Raw genomic sequence first — 7,819 nt, forward strand, 5'->3', positions numbered from 1 at the left:
TTTATCTTTAGGTTCTACACCATTCCTGGTATAAATATGAAATGCGGAATCATCTGAATTTGATACAGCACCAAGGTATTGTGTCCTTGGGTGCGAATTTATCCTGCTGTCTCAGAAAATAGGCTACTTGACATTCTCTGATAGGGCGTATTAGTGAGAAATGGATTGTACAGGCAAGACATCAACCGTTTACACAAGACCCAATTTTTACAGCGAAGCCGTATATGTCTAGAAGTGGCAAATTCCAGTGGTTCGTGAGAGCGCAGAAGCTATAATGAAGAAGCAATGCCAGCATGCACTACCTCGAAGGTTCTATAGTTTTTCTTGAGGTTTTGTCAGCGGATTAAGCCATGAATGATAACCGCTGCTGCATGAATCGCTACCCGTAAAATCCTTTAAATGTCCTTGGTATCCTTAGCTAACAAGGAAAAAAAGCAAACTTTGAAGCACGCATCTCTCAAATGCCGAGATAGTCGAACGAAAAGCTGCAACAAAAGACGCTTCGATGATTCCAGGTTGTTAGAAACACCGCCACCGCATGTCACAACTTTGCTGTCTACCATAGGTACGGAGTGCTTGGATGGATTTTGCCTAGGCTTATGTCAAGCGTTCAGCGTGGGCGGGCAAACATTTTCCCTCATAATTGCTCTTTCTTTGCACGTGCATGCAAATGCGGACCCCAAGAGAGCCACGCTTCAAAGCGAGTCATACCGCGCTTCCTACAGGAAAAGCGAGAAAAAAAATGCGCGAGCGCTGTGGCCGGAATCACAGCTGAAGAAACAAAACCTGGCCACGTGTATCACACGGGGCAAAATTCGTAGAAAAAAGCGCCAACGCTCTTTCTGTACAGAACATCTGTGTTAGGCTTGATCACATACGATGTGACGCTGCGTTGTATATCCGACGATCGCGCGCCACAGCACCACCGTAAAAAGATGTGTCTGCGAAGAAACGTAGAAGCCCCTACCATAGACTTGCCGAAAAGTGGCGGGGGGCGTGGAATGGCAGGGAAGTGGCAGCCCTTCCTAATTATATGAAGGTGGAGCCCATTCCCCATACCCTTACTCAATAGGGCATTTCGCGCCATTTTTTAAAAATGCATGGTTGTGCCTACGCATGCTTTTTAGATGCGAAGCGTCTTATGGCGGAGTTCAAACCGGTGGTGGTGTTGGTGGTGGTGTGCGGCGTGACCACCCTTACTGTGCATGCTCGAACCCTCTCCACACACCTACTCTCCCCTTCTCCTACTTTCTCCCTCTCCCCTTCACCTCTCCCCTTACCCCTCTCTCACTTCCCACTCTCGCACTTTCTCCCTCTCTACTTCCCCTCCCCCTCTCCACTCCCCTTCTGAAACGCGGGCTCGACATGCCGAAACGCTGCTTCGCATCGCCTCATGATCACCTTTAGCGGATATGGTGTGATTTTCACCAGCAGAGTTGTTTACGCTGGCTGTCGGTTGTAATTCGTGAACAGTAAATTACCATAACGAACCAGCACACGCTATCTTCGTTCCGTTTTTCCAGTTCTGCATCGCTCCCCGAACACGTGCCCCTATTTGTCCGGCGTTGGATGGAATAACTGTGATGGTTTGAGAGACCGAGTACAGAGAGAGAGAAGAAAAGAGAAAAATATAAATTCTTAACGAATTTCTTAACGAGGCGGGCTTCGAACCCGCGTACTAACGATTCGAAGGGGAGGTTCAAACCACTCAGCTATCCAGGCACGCTAGCATAACATAACGTACTCTCGTGTAGTGAGACATGATACGAGGCGGCCGACGTGGCCGAGCCCTTGCTGTCTCGCCACTTTATTAGAAGGCCAAGCGGAGTGGCGGCGGCTACAGGCGTCCGGACTGTCAGGAGCGGACTCCTGACGGTCCTGAGCTGCGGCTCGACGCTCGAGCTCGCAGCCTGAGCTGCGCGAGAGGCGTGGCGCGGTGGCTGGAAAATGATGATGATTATGAAGGGCCGTGATGATAAGGCTGCATATTGTACCGTGTAGTATACCAAGAAGGTGGGAAAGAGATGTAAAGGTCACGAGGAGAGTCTGAAGTTGAGGGGGAACGAGAAGAAAAGAGAAGAGAGTGAAGCATAAGATAGGAAGAAAGAGAAAGGAAGAGACACAGAAAGGGAAATAAAGATTGAGAAAACAGAGAATCAAAAGAAAGGCAGAGAAATATTTAGACAGAATGTGATAGAAAGGAAGAGGAAGCGAGGAATATATATGGAAATCGAATGTTAGGGTAGAAACAAGAAAAAAGGTGGAGCGAGAAAGAGAAAGAAATATATAGACAGAGAAATAAAGAGAAATACGCAGACAAAGAAGACGGTGATACACCCCGGAGTAGCTTATACTGGTAGTACAAAATTAATAGTTTCTTACTTAAGCTCAAAGATAGATATTCTTTGAAGTCATGTTCTGGTCTTTGCCAGCAATGATTACGCAACCGCTAGTAACAGCGGTGTTCCTTTTTCCTTTCAGGGTTGTGACGGCGTCGACCAGAAGGCATTGGCACGAAACGTTACTTCGCCTTTCGCACCGTTGACCGGCCTTGAAGGTGCACAAATTGACAACGTCGTCACGAATAAATATCTTGTTTTCGATAACGCTGACAGCCTCGTTCGGAAGGTAAGCGCGAATCAGCTCGCTGCCAAGAATGTGGTATTACGCAACGAGTTTAGGCCTTGTTGGGATTGATATTACAGGAACACCCCAAGCGGAAAAGAATCCCGCTATATCCACGAAGTGAATGATGATGAGTGGGCGAAGCTCCGGAGGTAAATCGGGTAAACCGTAAATCCTCCGTACATTTTGCCCACTCGATCATCAGGTAAAGACATCACAAACACGGTGGTGGTACACTATATACACAATGTTTTATTCGTCGTCGCCGTATACGATAGTGAGACGCGGCTTCTGTTGACCCCAACCAAAAGCCACAAGTGAACCACACGCGGTCGCAAACCTTGCAGCTGTGGCCGGAACTGGGATCTAGAAAGTCGCGCTTAAAGCGCGCAACAGCGCCACCAACCTCAGGTAGCGACCGCTTCAGGCGCTTGGCTGCTTAAACACAGACGATGCTGCTTAAACACAGACGATGACGAGGACATGGCACAGCGCTGCCATGTCCACTTCTCGTCATCGTCTGTGTTTTTCGGGCAGTTGGCCAAGATGAACAGCCTTTACGTCGCGCCGTTTTCATAAGAACGAAAATAGTCACAAAAAGATTTGGCATTATGGGAAGCTGATTGAAAGTACACAGGATGGCTATAAGCCAGTAAATAAAGGGCCCTGCATACCTACTGCAAGTCATGCAGCGCTGACTGGAAATGTGAAAAATTAGAAATTGACCGCCACCTCACAAGCTAAAGGTACAAGGAATGTGTTAGAGAGTGGCGATTCACTCGAACGATCACATCTATGCCTCCAGTGAGTGGGCAAAGTGAATTGGACAAATTTGTGCATGTAGCAAGTGGCGTTATCTGCAAGCCCTTATGTGCAAAATCACCACAGAATATGCAGAACAAATCCTCAGTGGCTACTAATATTATGCTTTTTACTTCTAATACGATTCAAATGAATTGGGTCACAAAGCGTCCAACCTTTATGCTTTGTTAAATGGAATTAACCTGAATGATGACATTAAAAACACAGTCTAGGGTATTTTCGGGGGTCAGTCTGCGCACAAAACTTGCACTTTAGTTGGTATCACTGGGTGGTCTTTTCGTGTGCGCTGTTTGGATGTGCCTTATTTTAGCTGTATCTCAGATGCGCGAGAGGCGTCGCGATTTGTCTGATCACTTCCGTTCGATCAGCCGCCGTGGAAGCTTGGGAGGTAGGATGGCATGCTGCTGAATACAAGGGCCTCACAACGGCCACCAATCAATGGAGGCGAAATGCAATAACGCCTATGTACTTAGATTTACGTGCACGCCTAAAAACATCAGCTAAGAGAAAATTATCCAGCAGTCCCGCATTAAGACATACCTCTTAACTACACCATGGTTTGTGCACGTAATACTCGATAGAGTTTGGCTATTACTTCTATATTGTCATGCTCTTGCACGCAACGCACCATTGAAATAGCAGTGCCGCGTACCTCGTCATATTTTTAACGTATCCGATACAAGGCAATGTTTTATTCCATCCTGCACATTTCACTACGCTCTTATTATTTTATCGATAATCTTACTTAACGCTCCTTTAGAGGGCAGGATATTTAGCCTATCTGATAGCCTGTTAACTTGATACCTGACCACATTATGCAGTACACTCACAGAATAGATCGAGTAAAAAGGGAGTCTTTCCGTCCCACAACAATAATCGTCATTTATTCTGCCTTCCTTTCCTTGCATTATCGCTGCGCACCCGGCACTTTCTGGTCACGAACGGCATGCGCGCTATCAGTGTGACATAGCATTCTTGGTAGGAAAGGGGCCAGCGCCGAGTTTCCAAGAAAGGAAACGCAAGTAAGCCAGATGACAGTTATTGTTGTGTCACAAAAAAGACGCCCTTTTCACTCGATCTATTCTGCCAGTGTATGACCTGGCACTCTTTGGCCATCCCAGGCCTTTGCGACACCAAGGACCATATCTGGCCATATTAACACCACTTCGATTCAAATCTAGTCACCATGTCAGCGTTCGCACTCATGGAGAATGAGGCATTCATATTTCAGAAGGCTGGCCTGCTAAGAGAGGTGGTGTTAGTTTTCTCACCGCCAACAGCGCAAAACCAAGTATACGCCAAGAAAAAGAAAGATACCCACAAGCGGGGTGCAAACTCGCTCATTACAGTGTGCCTATAGCGCGCATCTACAGTAAGCGCTTCTAGTGTCTACCTTGATAAACGTATCGTTTCAATGACGGTATATCTCGCTCGCTGCATAGATACATACGACAGCAGGAAAAATGCGGAAGCTGCACCAGCGTGCAGAAATAGGCAAACCGCAGGGAACGGATGCTTCTTTGGCGTAGTACTGATCAGTGCTATGCAAAAGCGCTTTCGATGACTGCTGACCTACCGAAAGTGTCCGGAAGAGACCGTTAGTAACGCATAAGCCTGATCAGTTTAATTTTGCTCAGCGGTGTTCAGCCGCTGTATACGTTACGAATGTTTACTCAGGTGAAAATAAAATAGGGCTTCAGGCAAATCTTCCTGTTTCTCGAAGCTTCGTATTCTTAGGCATACCGCAATGCATTCCATCCAAATTAATACGCTGCCAATTCATTCAATTACTACATGGGAGCTGTATTAGCGACTTCAATTGGGCTGGGAGGTACCTATTAATTTCGAACGAAGAAACAGTGCTAGGACAGGAGGAGGACGAGAGGACAGCGGCGTGTTTGTGTCCTCTCGTCTTCGTACTGTTCAAGCGCTGTTTCTACGTTCAAATTCACTGAATATGTGAAACATTCGCTACGTAGCTTTGTGTGCGCGACTTCCTTTCCAATAGTCCTCTTGTTCTCTGCTCCAGTATTGCAAAGGAACGCTTGACCTCCCCGGCACGAAATTTGGCCTCGCCGCCTACGACGTCAACTACGACAGCGGCGTCAGCACCGCAGGCGTCTGTGAGCCGACATTCACCAAGATCGGCAACTTCGTTCGAGTCAATGTTATGAGAAAAATGAGGGACGCCTTCCGGAACGTCATTTTTCGGAGCGTCGATGATTGCGTTAACGCTTTTGCCCCGTAAGGCAAGTGAATGGACCATACACTTATTAAAGTTTCACCGCATGTATTTTCCTTCAGTTTTTAAAAGAAGGCTTAAAGCAATATATATATATTGCAGCAGCAACAACAGCAACACGAGGGCAACAATCCTGGGCTTATGGGGCCTTCAAGTTCCACAGGCTTAATTGGCACAAGTACTACTTTGGATCAGCAAACAGCAGGTATAAGCCAGTCTATAAGGGCACTCTCTGTGAGTGCAGTTTCCAAATGCAAACCAGCTGCAGCACAGCAGCAGCAACAGCCACCACCCTCAAGGAGGCGCCGGTTCCCAGCCAAATCAGCTGGTACTGCAAGCAGTGGCAGCAGGGCCAATGGTGGCCTGGGCAGGACCAAGCGCATGCCCTCTCTCAACATGAGCTGGCAGCAGCGGAAGCTGGCTAGGCTTCGCCTGGCAAGGCTCAAGACTCGCGACCCATTACCCACTACGAACGCTTCGCTACAATTACCCCGGGTACGAAAAGGGAGCCGCCTGGCGACCTAGCAGCTTGTCACTATGAGCGGGTCATGGTAGGGCTTCAGGCGCTCCACGTTGACAATGTCGCGCCCTCGACGGCGCATGTCCGAAGATGGTTCGATGGGTTCGATCAGGTAGTTGACCGGGGATGTGCACTCCACGACACGGTAGGGGCCTTCGTATTTGGGCAGTAGTTTGGAAGAGCGGCCAGTTGCAGTGGTCGGGACCGAGAGCCACACGAGCGCTCCAGGGAGGAACGTGGACTCAGAAGTGGTGGTGTCACCGCGAATGCTCTTCTGCCGCTCTTGTTCGTGCGTTGTAAAGGTCTTCGCAAGCTCGCGACATTCTTCAGCAAGCCTGGCTGTGTCCGAAATAGGCGCACATTCAGATTGATCTGGCTTGTAGGGAAGGATGGTGTCGATTGTGTGCGACGGGTGCCTGCCGTACAATAAGAAAAATGGTGAGAACCAGTAGTGCTCTGAGGGGCGGTATTGTAGGCGTACGTGACGAAGGGCAGAATGGCATCCCAATTTGTGTGGTCGGCGGCGACGTACATTGAGAGCATGTCGCCGAGCGTGCGGTTAAAGCGTTCGGTGATGCCATTCGTCGGCGGGTGGTAAGCAGTAGTTTTGCGGTGAACAACGTTGCACTCTTTGAGAATGGCTTCCACGACTTCGGACAAGAAGACACGGCCTCGATCACTGAGCAGCTCCTCGGGCGGACCGTGACGCAGGATGAATCGGTGGAGCAGGAAGGAGGCCACATCGCGCGCTGTAGCCGCAGGGAGGGCGGCAGTTTCAGCGTATCGCGTGAGGTGGTCTACAGCGACGATGACCCAGCGGTTACCAGCGGATGTCAGAGGGAGTGGCCCATACAGATCGATGCCAACGCGCCCAAACGACCGGTCAGGGCAAGGTAGAGGGTGCAGACCTGCCGGCGACAGGTGCGTTGAAGTTTTGCGGCGCTGACAGTCGATGCAGGAGCGAACGAACTTCTGCACGTAGCGGTACATCCCTCGCCGAAAGTACCGTTGGCGAATGCGGTGGTAGGTTTTCGATACGCCAGAGTGTGCACACTGCGGATCAGAGTGGAACGACTCGCATATGTCAGAACGCAGACTGCGGGGTATTACTAGTAGCCACCGGCGGCCGTCGCCATTGTAATTGCGTCGATGGAGCAGGTCGTCGCGAACGGCGAAATGGTGGGCTTGACGACGCAACGCGCGAGTAGATGGTGTGGCCGACGGATCAGTCAGTAAGTCTATCAGTGAGGCAATCCATTGGTCCTTGCGCTGTTCGTAGCAATGGTGTTAATGTCGATGGAAGAAACGGCAAAGTGAGACATTGAGCTGCGGGCATTTTCGTCAGGCAAGGGAGAGCGCGACAGGGCGTCGGCGTCAGCATGCTGGCGTCCGTTGCGGTACAGCACGCGGATGTCGTAGTCTGCAGGCGAAGTGCCCAACGGGCGAGACGGCCTGAGGGATCCTTCAACGACGACAACCAGCACAGTGCATGATGGTCGGTGACAACATCAATGGGCGACCATACAAATAAGGCCGAAACTTCGCAAGGCCCAGATGATTGCCAGGCATTCTTTCTCCGTGACGGTGTAGTTGGTCTCGCTTAGCAAGCG

Source organism: Rhipicephalus sanguineus, chromosome 7, assembly GCF_013339695.2.
Source record: "Rhipicephalus sanguineus isolate Rsan-2018 chromosome 7, BIME_Rsan_1.4, whole genome shotgun sequence".
In the NCBI taxonomy this organism is placed as follows: domain Eukaryota; kingdom Metazoa; phylum Arthropoda; class Arachnida; order Ixodida; family Ixodidae; genus Rhipicephalus; species Rhipicephalus sanguineus.